Source organism: Eumetopias jubatus, unplaced genomic scaffold (genome assembly GCF_037043125.1).
Source record: "Eumetopias jubatus isolate StellerSeaLion01/CBP00866 unplaced genomic scaffold, mEumJub1_p1.0 scaffold_12, whole genome shotgun sequence".
Taxonomy (NCBI): Eukaryota; Metazoa; Chordata; class Mammalia; order Carnivora; family Otariidae; genus Eumetopias; species Eumetopias jubatus.
Window position 1 is genome coordinate 22731180 of NW_028274818.1, and position 15262 is coordinate 22746441.

The 15262-nt window shown below is 37.5% G+C and overlaps 1 pseudogene; it reads right to left on the reverse strand.

The window, feature by feature from the left end:
• Nucleotides 1-399: 399 nt before the first annotated feature.
• LOC114210460 (small ribosomal subunit protein eS6 pseudogene) lies at nucleotides 400-1186 on the reverse strand (annotated as a pseudogene).
• Between the last annotated feature and the right edge of the window lie 14076 nt (nucleotides 1187-15262).

The following is a 15262-nucleotide window of genomic DNA, read 5'->3' on the forward strand; positions in this document are numbered from 1 at the left end:
CTCTTCCTATTTGAAGCTAGCTCTGGCCCATGGCTTGTTTCAGCCAATGAAATATGACAAAATACCATATTTGGCACATTATTTTCTCTCTGCTGTGCTAATATGAAACGTTATATATGGTGCAAGCTCAGTTGGCTGGAATCCTTGAGTGTTCCAGGACCCATTTTGACAGGCTACCTCTGATTTCAGCACCACTGCTGTAATATTTTCATGAATATTAGCATGTGCAGTTGCATTACTCTGTTTTATTTTATTTTTCCTGTGGACAACTAATAGGTTTGTAGCTTGTACTATACACACACACGTATGTATTTATAAATACATTTTCTTGTTTTAAGGCAGTGAAGTTTTAAGTGGTTTTTTTTTTGATGTCTGATCGTATTTATTTGTCAGTCATAGAAAATCTCATTTTTGACTGGACTCAGACTTAGAGGTAGAGGCTCTCAGAGAGGACAGCCTCCGTCTCTTGGCAATCTGTTCCTGGCGTTTTTCTTTGGCCTCCTTCATTCTCTTGGCCAAAAGTTTAGCATATTCTGCAGCCTCTTCCTTATTTTTCTTAGTGCGCTGCTTCTTCAAAGCAATACGCCGCCGTTTGTGCTGGAGGACTCGTGGAGTAACAAGACGCTGAATCTTAGGCGCTTTGGTTCTAGGTTTCTTCCCTTCTTTGTTTAGGGGCTTTCTCACAACATACTGGCGGACATCATCTTCTTTAGAGCGATTGAAAAGTTTGCGAATTCTGCTGGCTCTTTTGGGCCCCAGGCGACGAGGCACACTAGTATCAATGAGTCCAGGAATATCCTTCTCCCCTTTTTTTACAATGACCAAGTTGAGAACGCTGAGATTGGCATCCACAATGCAACCCCGAACGGATTTGCGCTTTCTCTCTCCAGTCCGCCTTGGTCTATAGCAGGAATGCCCCTTACTCAGCAGCAGACGGACACGACCATGGGTCAAGACGCCCTACTTCATGGGGAAGCCCTGTTTGTCATTGCCACCACTGATTCGGACCACATAACCCTTCCATTCTTCACCCAGAGCATCAGCAGCAACTTCTGTGGCCATACACTTCTCATAAAAGGTACGAAGTTTGCGTTCATCGTCCACTTCAATGAGTTTCTGGCAGCCAGTAGCTGGGAAAGAGATGTTCAGCTTCATCCTGAAGCAGCCTACCGCCTCCGAGGCGCCACGAAAAAGAGGCCCCTAAGTGTTTTTTTTTTTTTTTAATGCAGTTTTACTGAAGTATAACTAACAATAAACTCTATGTATGGCAAGTGTACAATCTGACGTTTTGGGGCACCTGGGTGGCTCAGTCGTTAAGCGTCTGCCTTTGGCTCAGGTCATGATCTCAGGGTCCTGGGATCAAGCCCCACATCGGGCTCCCTGCTCTGTTGGAAGCCTGCTTCTCCCTCTTCCACTCCCCTTGCTTGTGTTGCCTCTCTCACTATGTCTCTCTCTGTCAAATAAATAAATAAAATCTTAAAAAAAACAATTTGATGTTTTGTTATATTTTATATACCCATGAAATCATCACTACAATCATGATAAAGAACATATCTCATCCCCAACAGTTTCTTTGTAAATTCTCCCTCTTGTCCCTCCATGACCCCCTTCCGTCCCCAGAAAGCCATTGTTTTAGCTTCTCTTACTACAGAAAATTCTATTTTCTAGAATGATTATAAAAATGAAATCATACAACGTGTGTTTCCTCTTATCTGGCTTTTTTCACTCAGTATAATTACTTAATTCAACATAATTATTTTGAGATTCATGGCTGGTTCATATGGTAAGTGTCTGTTTAAATTTTTAAGAAACTGACAAACTGACTTTCAAAGTGTTTGCTACATTTAACACTCTGACCAACGGTGTATAAGATTTCTAGTTATACCATATACTTAACCAGCATTTGGTATGGTTAACCATTTTAATTTTTCACATGTTAATAGGTCTAATGATACCTAGTTGTGTTTTTCATTTACTATTCCCTAATGATTGTTTTTTTCCCTTGTAATAGATCATGTTTTCCCACACCTTTGCATGACCCTAGATGGTGTGTCTGGCACCAGACAGAGTGACTTTTTCCTTCCCCTCTGTGATGGATAATTTTTTTTTTTAGCCCTCAAATATTTTTGAGCTTTGTTCAGGATTATCATAAAATCTTGAAAATGGTTTGCTCCTTTTCAGTCTTGTCTTAATACTGTTGTAGGCAGGAATAGAAGAGCATTTAGTCTAGGGTTAAGTTCTCTCCACTACCGAGGCAAGACTTTCTGAATATTCTACCTGATGCCCCATAAGTGAAGAGATTTTCCAATATGGTTGGTGAGAGCAGGCAGTTTTCTGGCACTTGTGAGCTCCAGAGATTGTTTTGCTCTAATCCTGTCAGTAGGTCTTTCTACACCCTTGGGTAGTTTCCTGATCAATACATAACTGAATTCTTAAAGGGATTACCTGAAGATATCTGGGGTTCTCCTCCTGTGTAGTAGTCTTCTATCTGATATATTTTCCTGCAGTTCTGACCATCACAGTCTGCCTGCCTGGGTTCCGTTCTCTGTCTTATCAAGTCAGGGAGACTTTCTGGGTCTGCTTGGGTTCCTAAGGGGAGCCTTGAGCCACAGCCTGGAAATGTCTTCAGGCAGTAAACTGGGGAAATAATTGGATTTACTTCGTTTGTTTCCCATTTTCTCAGCAATCATTCTCCTTCACTGCCTCATGTCCGATGTTTTGAGAGCCACTGTTTCATATATTTTGCCCAGTATTTTAGTCGTTTGGGAATAGGATAGTAAATTTTGCCCCGGTCACTGCATCTTGGCCAGAAAAGGATGTCATGGTTGTTTTTTAATTATCCATGAACTTGCCTTTCTGCCTACTATAGGGAAGCTTATAATAGGTGCAGTATACTAAAAAATTGATACAGGACAAATTAAAAAAAAAACCTCACATTTAAAATTTCTAAATAAGTTCTGAACATATATGCATGTGTGTGAGTGTGTATGTTTTCTATGACAAATGAGCAACAGTAATAAACAAAATCAATGTATCAGTCAAGATTCTGTGCAAAACAGAAGGACCAAGAAGATGCTTACACAATTTTTGGATGAAATAGAACAGTTGAAGTCACATGGTTACCACTAAGTTTTGGCCTTAATGTCATAGCACTACAGCTAGGATCAAGAAGCCAGGACACTGCTTCTGTCCCCCAGAGTTTAGGAAATAGTCTCTGCCCCTTTTAACAGTGCTGCCACAGTCATCATTTTCTTGGAACATGAGGCTGGTAATTAGACATTAAGACATGGAGCCCAGCTTCTGCTAACCCTCATTGTTTTCAGAGCAAACTTAATCTGCCCCAAATACTCCAGAAATATGGATCTGCCTCACTTCCAGCTTATAAATGTAATACCTACTTTATGTTCAGAACTCTAGCTACAATATTTAGATTTCTAACCCTAGAAATACAAGGTAAAAGAAAGGTTGTGAGTATCAATCAACATATCCATCAGACTCCATCCATTTGGCTACTCAAATTCTACTCATTGCTTTCTATATATAATGAATGTCTGTCTTCCCTGTAAGACAAAGCCAAGGAGGCTTTCCAGTGCACCATCAGTCATGATATTCATCTCAGAGTGATATCCATTCTCTGCTTATTTGGTCAAAATTCTGCCTTGATTTTCTGTAAACAGAAAACCAATTTATAAGTCAACTATCAAGAAATACACGATATATGAAGTATTAGGGAAAAGGAAGAGCAAGCCTCTACCCATAATAAGGCCAAGGAGAAACTATTCATAGTCACTGTATTAGGAGATTCATAAGGAAATGTGGCTATATGTATAACCATGGAGGTATTTGAAAGGAAGAGAGGCCACACTCAGTTACTAACGTCTACATTTCAGTTCGCAGGGCTACAGTCGATACTGACCTTATTCTTCTTTCACCCCCTATTCCATGTGGTCTTTTCCTTCAGCCAGCATCTCAGCACTTTAACTTTTATTACTTGGTACTTTGAGCCATTAGTGTTTCTTCTTTTTCTATTACTCCAGGTTATGAAGGCATTGAGCAATTTACCTGAGGATCCTCTGTTTACAAAACACACTCCTGCCTACCTACTTCATCTTGATAATCACAGTTAAATATCTCAGGGCAATAAACATCTCTCCTTGTTGATTTAATGGCATAGGGTTCTAAAGTGGTATGGTGACTGTATGGAAATGGTGTTTTGTTTTCTGAGTGAATTCAATTTCTAAACCAGAAGAGCAGACTTCAGGTGATTGAAAACAAAAACTTACTAGGGAATTATTAAGAAATACCATTTACAGGTCTTGAACACCAGAACAGTATGTTGTGGCCGTGGCAGAAACAGTATAAAATATTGCCTAGGGAAGGCATATCCATATCCACTGCAATTGCTTTTTCTAGTACCTACAAATAGATGCTTCCATATACCACATCCTATAGGACAAGATGCTTACAGCTTATAGCAATGCCATTGTGAATTCTTTAAAAGGTCCCTTCAACTTTCATGAAAACAGTTTATTCTAGTTGAGAAAACCGGTAAGATAGGTTCCCTAGATATGAGCCGTTCCATCTTCAGTATTAATCTTGTGTTTGTTGTTATTGTAAAATGAATTGTTTATTCAAAAACAATGTTGTGTGCAACGCCTGGGTGGCTCAGTCGGTTAAGCTTCTGCCTTCAGCTCAGTCATGATCCCGGGGTCCTGGGATCAAGTCCCGCATCGGGCTCCTTGCTCAGTGGGGAGCCTGCTTCTCCCTCTGCCTGCCGCTCCCCCTGCTTGTGCTCTTGTGCTCTCTCTCTCTCTCTGACAAATAAATAAAATCTTAAAAAAAAAAACAATAACAATATTATGCATATCATAACCATGAATTAGACATTTGGTAAATCTGTAATTGATAGTTCTTAGAGAAGTCTTATGGCCAGAGATGACATATCCATATCCAGCATAATTTTTATCAAGGGAAAAAAGTTGCTTATTTAGAAAAGAAGGTGTTCAAACAATCAAAATTTCACTGGGTGATTTCCCAACCCTCCAAGGAAATGGTGTTATGTCAGGTAATAACAGTGTTCTTTGCAGTTATGAGACTGTGTCCCATCAAAGGCAGTGATGAATTTAACCTCAGTGAGGTGAAGTCCTTGCTGCTTGATATAGGGATGATCTCTATCCTGGCTGCTTTGTGAGTCTATTGATCAGGTTTTATGGTAGGTAGTGAAAGCAGCTGACCAGGATGGGTAAGTTTGTCCCTCTGATTATTGAGTATCTCTTCTGCAGTACATTACTGTTTTGTCAGCATTCACATAGGAAACAAATATGTTCTCACTTGAGTCTCACCCCGAAATTCTATACATAAAATTCTTCCCCAGATTTCTTTATGAGGAATACAGCAACTGTTTTGTTTTGTTTGTTTGTTGTTTGTTTTAATTGCCCTTATCTTCTTGCCATGTAGTTAGCCGTTGCCCATAAATCATTGCAGATTTGTACCTGTGGTACTTATTTTCTTTAGGAAAAGTATACCTCTAGATATACTGTTCAAAGTCCTATCCACATGAGGGATTGATCTTTTCCACTAGCCTTCAGGTCCATCCTTGAGTGTGTAGGTAAAATGGAGTAACATTTCACTTTTAGCAGGAGCCAATCAATGAGAAAAAACACACTGTAAATCAGACCTGAATTTGATTTCCTGAGTTGAGTGCTCATTATAATCTCTCCATGGGTCCATAGATGTGTACAAAATATTAGTGGCTTTAGGACATATAGTCAGTCCTCCCTCATTTATACCATTTCTACTTGAAGGAGTCCTGCTGTACAAGTGCAGGAAGCAGAGACTATTTTTCACAAGAAGAATGGTTCTTGGCATAGCTTTCTTTCATAAGCTAGTGGTCTGTGATGTGCTTCTCTGATTGAAGATTTCTGCAGGCTCTGACCAGAATCCTGATCCAACAGAGAAATATCAATCCTCTTTGGGATCTGCTGGATCCACTGCAGCATTCACACAACACTGTGAACAACGGCCAGGAGCAGCTAAGCTTTTTCTTATTCTCTACTGTTGAATTCAAGGGTTAAAACCAAATATTCTATGGGACCTCCAAAATCTAAATAGATCTAATAAGCGTCATGTATTCTATTAGCTAAGAAAACCAGATCTTATGATAGTTAAGCCCAAATTTCTCAGTGAGGAAAAAAAAAAGCCATAATTAAAAAAGAAGAAACAAAACTGTTAATAATCACAAGTTATATGATTTCATGCATAAAAATATCCAAAGCAATTAAATTAATAATTACTAATTATTAGAATTAGCAAGAGATTAATAGAATGGTTGAATATACATTATTGCATGTATATACATTTTATTTTAAAACAAAAGTAACAAATAGTTTTTATTTATTGATTCTAAAATTTATATGGAAATTCAACTGCCTGACCATGGTCAAAATACTACTGAAGGAGGAGATATAAATATTTACAGAAAAAAAACCATGGTATTATTGTAGGAATTGACAACATGATAATTGGGACAGAAAAGCAAGTCCAGGAATAGACCTACATATATACAGAAACTCGGTATGTACATCGTGGCCTTCCAGGTAGTGGGAGGAAAGAATTCTTAATAATCCATTGTAGGAAATCTGTCTATCCATATAAGGAAAAGAAATGAAATTGGACCTCACACAATTAAAAGGGAATCAATGACAGGTAGATTGAAGGCCTAAAATGTGAAAGTCAAATATATGAAGCCTTTAGAAGATAATATAGGAAATGATCTTCATCACCTTGGGGAAGAGAATGATTTCCAAGACAAAACACAAAAGAACCAATGCAAGGAAAACATGGACATATTGGATATACATTAAAATTAGGAACTCTTAAACGTTATGAAAAGATAATCTAAAGAATGGTGACTATATAGAATATATTAAGAACTTCACAAATCAATGAGATAAAAAAGCAAATGAATAAATGGGAACTTTACAAAAGATGGACTCCAAATGGACAAGGAATATGTGAAAAAGCACTCAATGTCTTTAGTAACCAGGCAAAAGCAAATCAAAGCCATACTGTGATGTTCCCACATCACAGGTTGGTTAGCTAACACTAAAATCTGCCCTATCAGTACTGGAGGGTGTGGATCTGGGAGAACTCTTCCACACTGCTGGATGTCATGCAAATCAGACACAAGTTTTGGAGAACAGGTTGGCAATTCCTACGAAAGCTCACCTATATGCACATCCCACAATTTAGCAATTCTACTTCCAGCTGTAAACCCTGGAAAAAGAAGTGAATATCTATTCCAGAAAACATGCGTGGCAATATACATAGAAATCATCTTTTAGAATTGCCAGAAATTGGACACAACATTAGAATAAATGAATAAATTGTGGTATAACCACAATAGATTATATAGAGCAATAAAAACTGATGAACCATAGCTATAGATCATTGGGAGGTATCTTAAACCCTTAAAAAAGGAAAGAAAAATGACAAAAAAAACCATATACAAGACAGAAAAGAAAGCTAAGAGGTATTGACGGATAAACATATGTCTTCTTACCAACTCTAAGAAACTTTTTCCTTGGTCACTTTTTGTCTGTCAGAGTATTGAACATAAGTCATAACGACTGAATATTATAATCTGAGGAGGATAGGTTTTAACGATATTGTTATCACACTGAAATCTAATGAGCAGGTTTGATGCTGCTATGTTTAACCTTTGGGCAATGATGGTTCAAAATATTTTATCCAGTCATGTGTATAATAACTTTTCATTAAGGTTATAAAGAAAAACAGGAGAATGTGAGGCTAAACTGTCATTTCCCAGTGAGAGGATGCTTATTTCTAATATTTCTGCTAAGGAGGATATGATTGAAAGCAAATGTTTCACTCTTTTGTTCTCAATTTTTTCATCTCAAATCTGAACAAGCTCATACTCCTAGACATTTCCAAGATAAACAAACTACTACATGAGTAATGCTTTGTGATGTTATTGCAAATGCTAATGTAATGTCTTCTCTCAGCCCATTTTTAAGAGAATAAAGTCACAGGAAGCTCCTCTGAAGAGGCAGCAGTAGATGTGGTTTTTGGACTCATAAATCCACTCTCTTTGGCCATGGTGAATAAAGTGAGGGTGAATGGCTGAGGGAAGAGCATTTAATCCACAGACTGGCCTGAATTTATGGTGAGGTCTCCTGAGAAAGATAACCTGAGTCAAACAAACTCTCATCTTGGGGAATATCAGTAGCAACTGGGACTGAAATGATGCGCTGCGAGAGAAGATCAGGGGTAGCTGAAGTCATTACTGCCTCTAATGGGGATTTTAATCTTTCTGACTTTTTAGGTTCTTGGCGATGCTTTTCTAATGTTATCCATATACTTTTAACCCCATCTAGTGGGAAATATACCTCAGCCTGATTTATGTTTTTGGCTTTGTGTTTCCACTTCATGGAGGCAACTTCTTCTAGCATTCTAAAGATTCAGAACAGTTCACTAAAATTTCTATAGTTTTCAGACTTGATTTTTCTCTATTTTTTCCCTCTTTCTTTATTCTGTTCTTTTTTTCTGTTGTATATTGCTTATCATAAGTCCATGATTTCTTTTTCTGGCTTGGGAGAATTATAGGATCAACACAATAATCACTGATAGGACCTCTCGCTTTTACACTTTGGGGAACTGGCACTGAATATGCATAGTGCAGTGTTTAATCAGTTGGTAGAGAAAACACATTTCAAAAAACATATGGAAATATCCAAAGCCTCAGGGTTCCAGAGGGCAATGTGAAATACTAATTTATGAGTAAATCAAAATAAGAGCTACCCAGGAATTTTGAGTAAAGTGAAGCGAGGATGTGGACCAGGGTGTAAGCAGAAGAGAAGGAAGGTTGGTGTTCATTATAAAAGTCTAGACATAACAGCAGAGGAGGATTGAGGAGGCATGGCATGGCTGCCTTGAAAAGCTTGTGTGGACAATTGCAATTGCATTCTCGTCTGTGAACCCTGTCTATGTGTTATCCCTGACATGCCATGAAGTCCAACTCTAGTAATATAATCCCAAGTTTCTTGTTCTCTGCCTTACATACAATTTTTCTGTCCCTCCAGGCTCAGGAGCATGAGAACACCCATGACTTACGCTAGATGAGGACCCTGGAGCAAAACTCTCCAGCATACCAGCGCATACCCTCAGTATTAGTTAACTCTGGTGAAATTGAAAGCTACTGGCCCACTGAAGGTCCCCATAACAATAAAACCCAAACCCAGTTTAAGTACTGACAAGATTCACCCAATACATTCAAAAGTAGCAGAAGAAACATGACCATCTGTTGGCATAACTAGTATTTATTTTAGACCCAAGAGTCTTGCACATCATTAATCATCCAAGAAATATAAATTAAAACTACAATGCTAACATACAATTAACAGCAAATATTAAAAAAAAAAGATTGAGAATAATGATGACAATGTTGTAAGGCAAATAGCTTTGTCAGAAATAGCTGGTAGGAATGTAAATTAATTAATAATTTAAGTATTAATCATATAATATATTAATTAAATTGATAATTTAACTATTGTTAATTATGTAATTTATTAACATGAGTTTGCTCCTTGGTGAATTACAGATACAGACTATACCAGGTGGAATTGTCACACAAAAGAAACTTTATTTGAGGCAAATAAGGAGATCAAGGGGATTAACTTCCAAAACTGTGACTTTCAGAGCAAGGGTGAATGGGTTCCTTTTATTTAAGGTTGGAGTGAATATTAAGAAAAGGGAGTTTTGTCATCTTGTGTAGAGGTAGGCCTAAGGTCATCCATGCCTTTTGAGGAAACATGCCTGTATATACATTGTATGTTATGTTAATGAGGTTTACGCTCCTCCTCTGGTGGAGACTTTAGCATTATGATGAGGAAAAGATAACAGTCCAGGGTCCATCTGTGGTGATGTGAGTCAGTGGTTGAGCTCACACTGGTCTGGGTAGTCTGGACTGGCCAGAGCTCTTCCTCAGGGCAGTTGTTACTGCTTGAGGGGGTAGTTTAGGTTTCCATCACTGGATGTTTTGCCCATTGGGTCTTTTGCCTTAGTTAAAAGATAAACTGGAAGGAAGAACTTAAAGAAAATGTGGGACAAACGTCAGTGGGTACCTGCAGGTGGCAGTAAAGATCAGGTCCTGGGGTCTTGCTGGTGACAAACTCAGTTTGAACGCCATTTGGAAGTATTTACTAAAACTGACATGTGACTCAGCAATTATGTGCCCAAGGAAATTGTGTATGTATTTATACCAAAAGACATATCTGAGAATGTTCATAGCAGTATTACTAATAAAAAGGCAAACTGGGGGCATCTGGGTGGCTCAGTTAGTTATGTATCTGACTCTTGATCTCAGCTCAGGTCTTGAGCTCAGGATCATGAGTTCAAGCCCCACATTGGGCTCCATGCTGGATGTGGAGCATACTTAAAAAAAAAAAAAGGCAAACTGGAAACAACAAAACTATCTTTCTATAGTATGATGGATAAATGTATTATCATCATGGAGTCAATACTACATATCAATGAAATGAATGAATTACAAGTGCATGCATCATTAAGGATGAATTTCACAAACATTATCTGAAAGAAGAAAACACAAAAGTATATACAGTAAGTTACCACTCATATTAGTATTAAAAGATGATAAAATTAGTTCATGGTGAGAGAAATCAAATCAGCACTTTCTTCTGGGTGATGATTATCAGCTGTGATGGACATTTCTTAGTATTTTCTGGGTTGTTGTTAGTATTCTTTATCTTTTATGCTATAGTTACATAGGTTTATTAAACTTTTCACAGTTCATCCATATGTATTATTATGAACTCTGACAATTTGTATAAATAAAGTACTTAATTCATAAAAAAAAAGATCCAATCCATCTTCCCTGAAAGAAAACAGAATAAATAAAGGCATTTTGAAAGTAAGCAGGTGTTGGAAGATCAGGCCTTAAAGGATGGGGGCAATGAGAACCATGTACCCTGGCAAGCAGGAGTACTTTATCACTGACATTGTTCAAAATTGCCAGTTCATCATGATAACTGAAAGCAGACTGAATTTTAACCAGTGTATTATTGTTGTTACATCTCTACAAACAATGCACTCTCCTATTGTCTATATTCAGGACAGACCATCCTCATGGCCCACCCCCATAATGTATCACCACTTTGAACAAAAAGCAAGCAGGAATCACAATTTTGAAATCAAACAACATATTATTCTAAACAATAAGTTAATCATTTATATTGAGAAATGTTGTGTCAATACACTGACACAACAATACAATACTCAAAAGAGTAACTCATCAAACTTTGTAAAGATTGGGTCACCTGGGTCGCTCAGTCAGTTAAAGCATCTGACTCTTGATTTCGGCTCAGGTCATGATCTCAGGGTGATGAAATCCAGCCCTGAGTCGGGCTCCATGCTGGTCGTGGAGCCTACCTAAGGTTCTCTCTCTTCCTCTCCATCTGCCCCTCCACCTGCCCACCCTCCCCCACCCTCACTCACACTGTCTCTCTCTCTCTCTCAAAAAAACAAACAAAAACCCTGTAATGATCATGAAAATATACATGAATAAATAAAAATACAAATGTAAATTTATATCAATTTGAAATCAGCAAACATTTATTAAAGGCTACTTTGTGTCAAATCTTCTTCTAGGCACTTTGAAGACAGTGATCAATAAGAAGTTAAAACTCTCTGTGGTTATGAAGCTTTTATACCAGTAGATAAAACCAACAAATAACCAGTTCAGGTGGCTTAATTGGTTAAGTGTCTGCCTTTGACTTAGGTCATGATCCAGGATCCTGGGATCAAGCCCCACATCGGGCTCCTTGCTCAGCAGGAAGTCTGCTTCTCCCTCTGCCTGCCACTCCCTCTGCTTGTGTGTGCTCTCTCTCTCTCTCCCTCTTTCTGTCAAATAAATAAATAAAATCATTAAATAAATAAATAAATAAATAACCAGTTCAACAACAGTAGCACTTGAACAAATTCACACATCATTCCCAAAAGCTGCTAGATTCATGAGACAGATAAAAACAAAAACAAAGACCTGAATTGTGTAATTAACAAGCTTAGACTATATGTTGAGTGTTAAACAGTTAAACCATAAATACATTCTTATATAGTATACATGAAATGTGTACAACAAAGTCATCATGTATTAATCTACCATGGAAGCCACAATTATCAATCTATTACCAAAAAATATTCACACAGACAATATATTTTTTTAATTCAGTAAGTGTAAGAAATGTAGAAGTCAAGAATATAAGTGTAGGCTAAAAATTCTGTTATGTCTGAAAACAAAAATAACATAGTTAAATAGCTTTTAATTAAAGATAAAGGCTTGGTCTCCCACTCTACTCTTTTCGAGATAAGTGGTAGAGGGTGACTCTGGTGCATCTTTCATCCCTGCGAAAGATTTTTCAGTTCTGTTCTTCCTTCTGCCCAGCCAAGACTGTTACTTTGTGTGCCGCAAGGCGTCAGGAACTCCAGGGCATCTCTCTCATTGCTCTCCTTGCCCTTGCCTTCAATCAGCTTGTTCTGATGCCCTGCAATCAGAAAGACGTCCTGCACCTGGGCACATCTCTCTTGGGTCTTCTGCCCTGCCCACCTTTCCTGCAAGTGGTGAAGTCCTTGGGAAAGAGAGGGTGCATGAGTGCACCCTGGAGTTGGGACTTGGACTCCTCATAATTCTAGCCACCAAGCCCTCCCAGGGACAGTTAAAGATTTGTTAAAAATTTGTCTAGTTTCTCCACAATTCTCAGACTAGCAGTTCCTTCTCAACCTGCTTTTTTTTTTTTTCCTTTGGCAAGTGCTGAAAGCAATGAGGGTATTTTCTCCCTTAAAAATGGGTAGAGGCACCTGGGTGGCTCAGTTATTTGAGCATCCGACTCCTCATTTTGGCTCAGGTCATGATTTTAGGGTCCTGAGAGCCAGCCCTTGCTGGCTCCCAGCTCAGTGGGAAGTCTGTTCTTCTTCTTCTCCCTCTCCCTTTGCCCCTCCCCCCACCCAGGTGTGCCCACGTGTGTGCGCGTGTGCATGCGCGCGCTCTCTCTCTCTCAAGTAAATAAATCTTTTAAAAAAAAAAAGACTAGTCACTTTCTGGAAATTCATTTACATTTCTTCACATCCCCATCACATCTCTTTGATGGGTTTTGAAAAATACTATGATTTTGTGGTTCATTTGGCTTATTCTCATATTTTAAGGAGGAAAACTGATTTCCTGATAATTTCTACACCCAACACAGCAGCATTGTATTTTGATTTTAAACTAGTGACTACAAATTACATGACTATAAGCTAATAACTGTAAACAGAATATTATCTAAATCTGAAACCAGTCATTGTCTTTAATTGTTTCAGCTTGTAAGTATTTTCACACCTGGGTTCCATTTAGAGACGACATCCAGTTATTTCCACCATACTGTTTTATCTACTCATCCATCACATTCATCCAAACTCAAATTCCATTGGGTGTCTGTCTTCTCATGCACCTCCACCCATGATGGCTATGCTTATATACCAGAGTCAGCAGAGTAGCTTCTATCCTGCTGCTGATCCTTCCCCCATGTCCTACAAACTCATTGTCCTTTACATTTCACCTGATTCTAGAATATTTTCTTCTTGCCTCTTAAACTACCTTGGACATACCTCTCCCTGCTACATAATTATGTTCTTTTCAGTTTTTGAAGATTTCTTATTGTGCTATTCCCTATGAGAAGTGTTGCAGATGGTAGTGCAACATGATTTTTCTTACTCAAAATTATTTCTTTCCTAAACATGACGTTTTTGTTTTTAGAAAAATAGTCCATTTGGAGCTCATATATCTTCACATTCTTCTGGTACCAGTTCATGTTCTCTCCCTTTCTTAACATACTGATCTGAGAAACTTCAGCAAATAAGTGGATTTCTCACAGAAGAGATCACGTACTTGGCCCCTGATTCCTCTAACCCAGTGATTTTCACCTCCACTCCATTAATTTCATCTCATAACTATATCCTGCAGCCTAACATAATATGGAACAGCTTTACCTCTGAATTAATTAAACATCAAGATATTTTAACTACAGCCCTTCTAGCTCTCACTAATTCCCATATTTACTTACCCTAATGAATTTGTTACCTTCCCATTCTGCTCCTATTTATTCTCAATTAATGATTTTCAATGTTTATTCTCCCTTATAATCTAAAGAGACTATATAACAAGACTTTAATTTCTTTCTCAAGACTCCCTCTATTCAAGACTTCATCCTTTTCATTTCATTGCCTTATATTTTCTCTTGTGAAAACCTAACTTGAATTAAGTATGTCCTCCTCTTTCATTCACTTTCCAGAAAATGATAATAAATGTCACATGGTAGAAAGTTCTATATATCTTTTTTTATTATAAAACTTGAACTTGACCCTTGGCTACTTGATGTAGTTTTGAATATTTTCATGATAACTTGATTAACATTCAAAATACATTTATTTGACTGATAGACCCTAGTACCCAGTAGAGTAACATAATGTGTAAATCTGGAGCTACAAAGTTTTATTTATGATTTTTTCTTTTTTAATGTATCTATATACTATATAGTAATTATATTTAATACAATGGATATGTCAAGAAATATTACATTAAACTATTTTTGGCTTTGACATTGGGTGTTACATTTTAAATGAAATGTTTTCCAGCCATTATTTTTATCTTAATCTTATGTTTTTCACATTCAGGAGGAAGTATTTGTAAAGATTGAACAGCAAATTGAAATAATGATAAGCAAAACACCCTCGAGTTTGCTATATGAACAGCACACAGGAATATTAAAAGAAATAAAAATATCTGAACGTTAACTTTTAGAGCTTATCTTAAAAAGCTAATTTGGAAATGACAGCACTATTGAATACCTGCAGTACATGGGAAGTCAAACATTGTCAACAGGCTAAATTTGGTACCACTCTATGAAATAAACAGTAGATGATTCTTGATCTCCTACTTGAATTGCTTATATTTTAATATTTGAGCTAAGTTGTAAAATGGTTAAGATATGTGAATTTAATAAATGTTCGTGCGACTTGAAATACAAACCCTGACCTTAGCCAGAATTATTGGACTGATAAAAAGCTACTGTGCTGGTACTCACTGCAGGGAATTAAAATGGTAGTGCCCAGTAAACATGTTCTTCAATTAATCATTGAAAAGAAGGTTCAATGTTTATAAGCAACATCTTTCAGAATCTAAGGCAGTTAG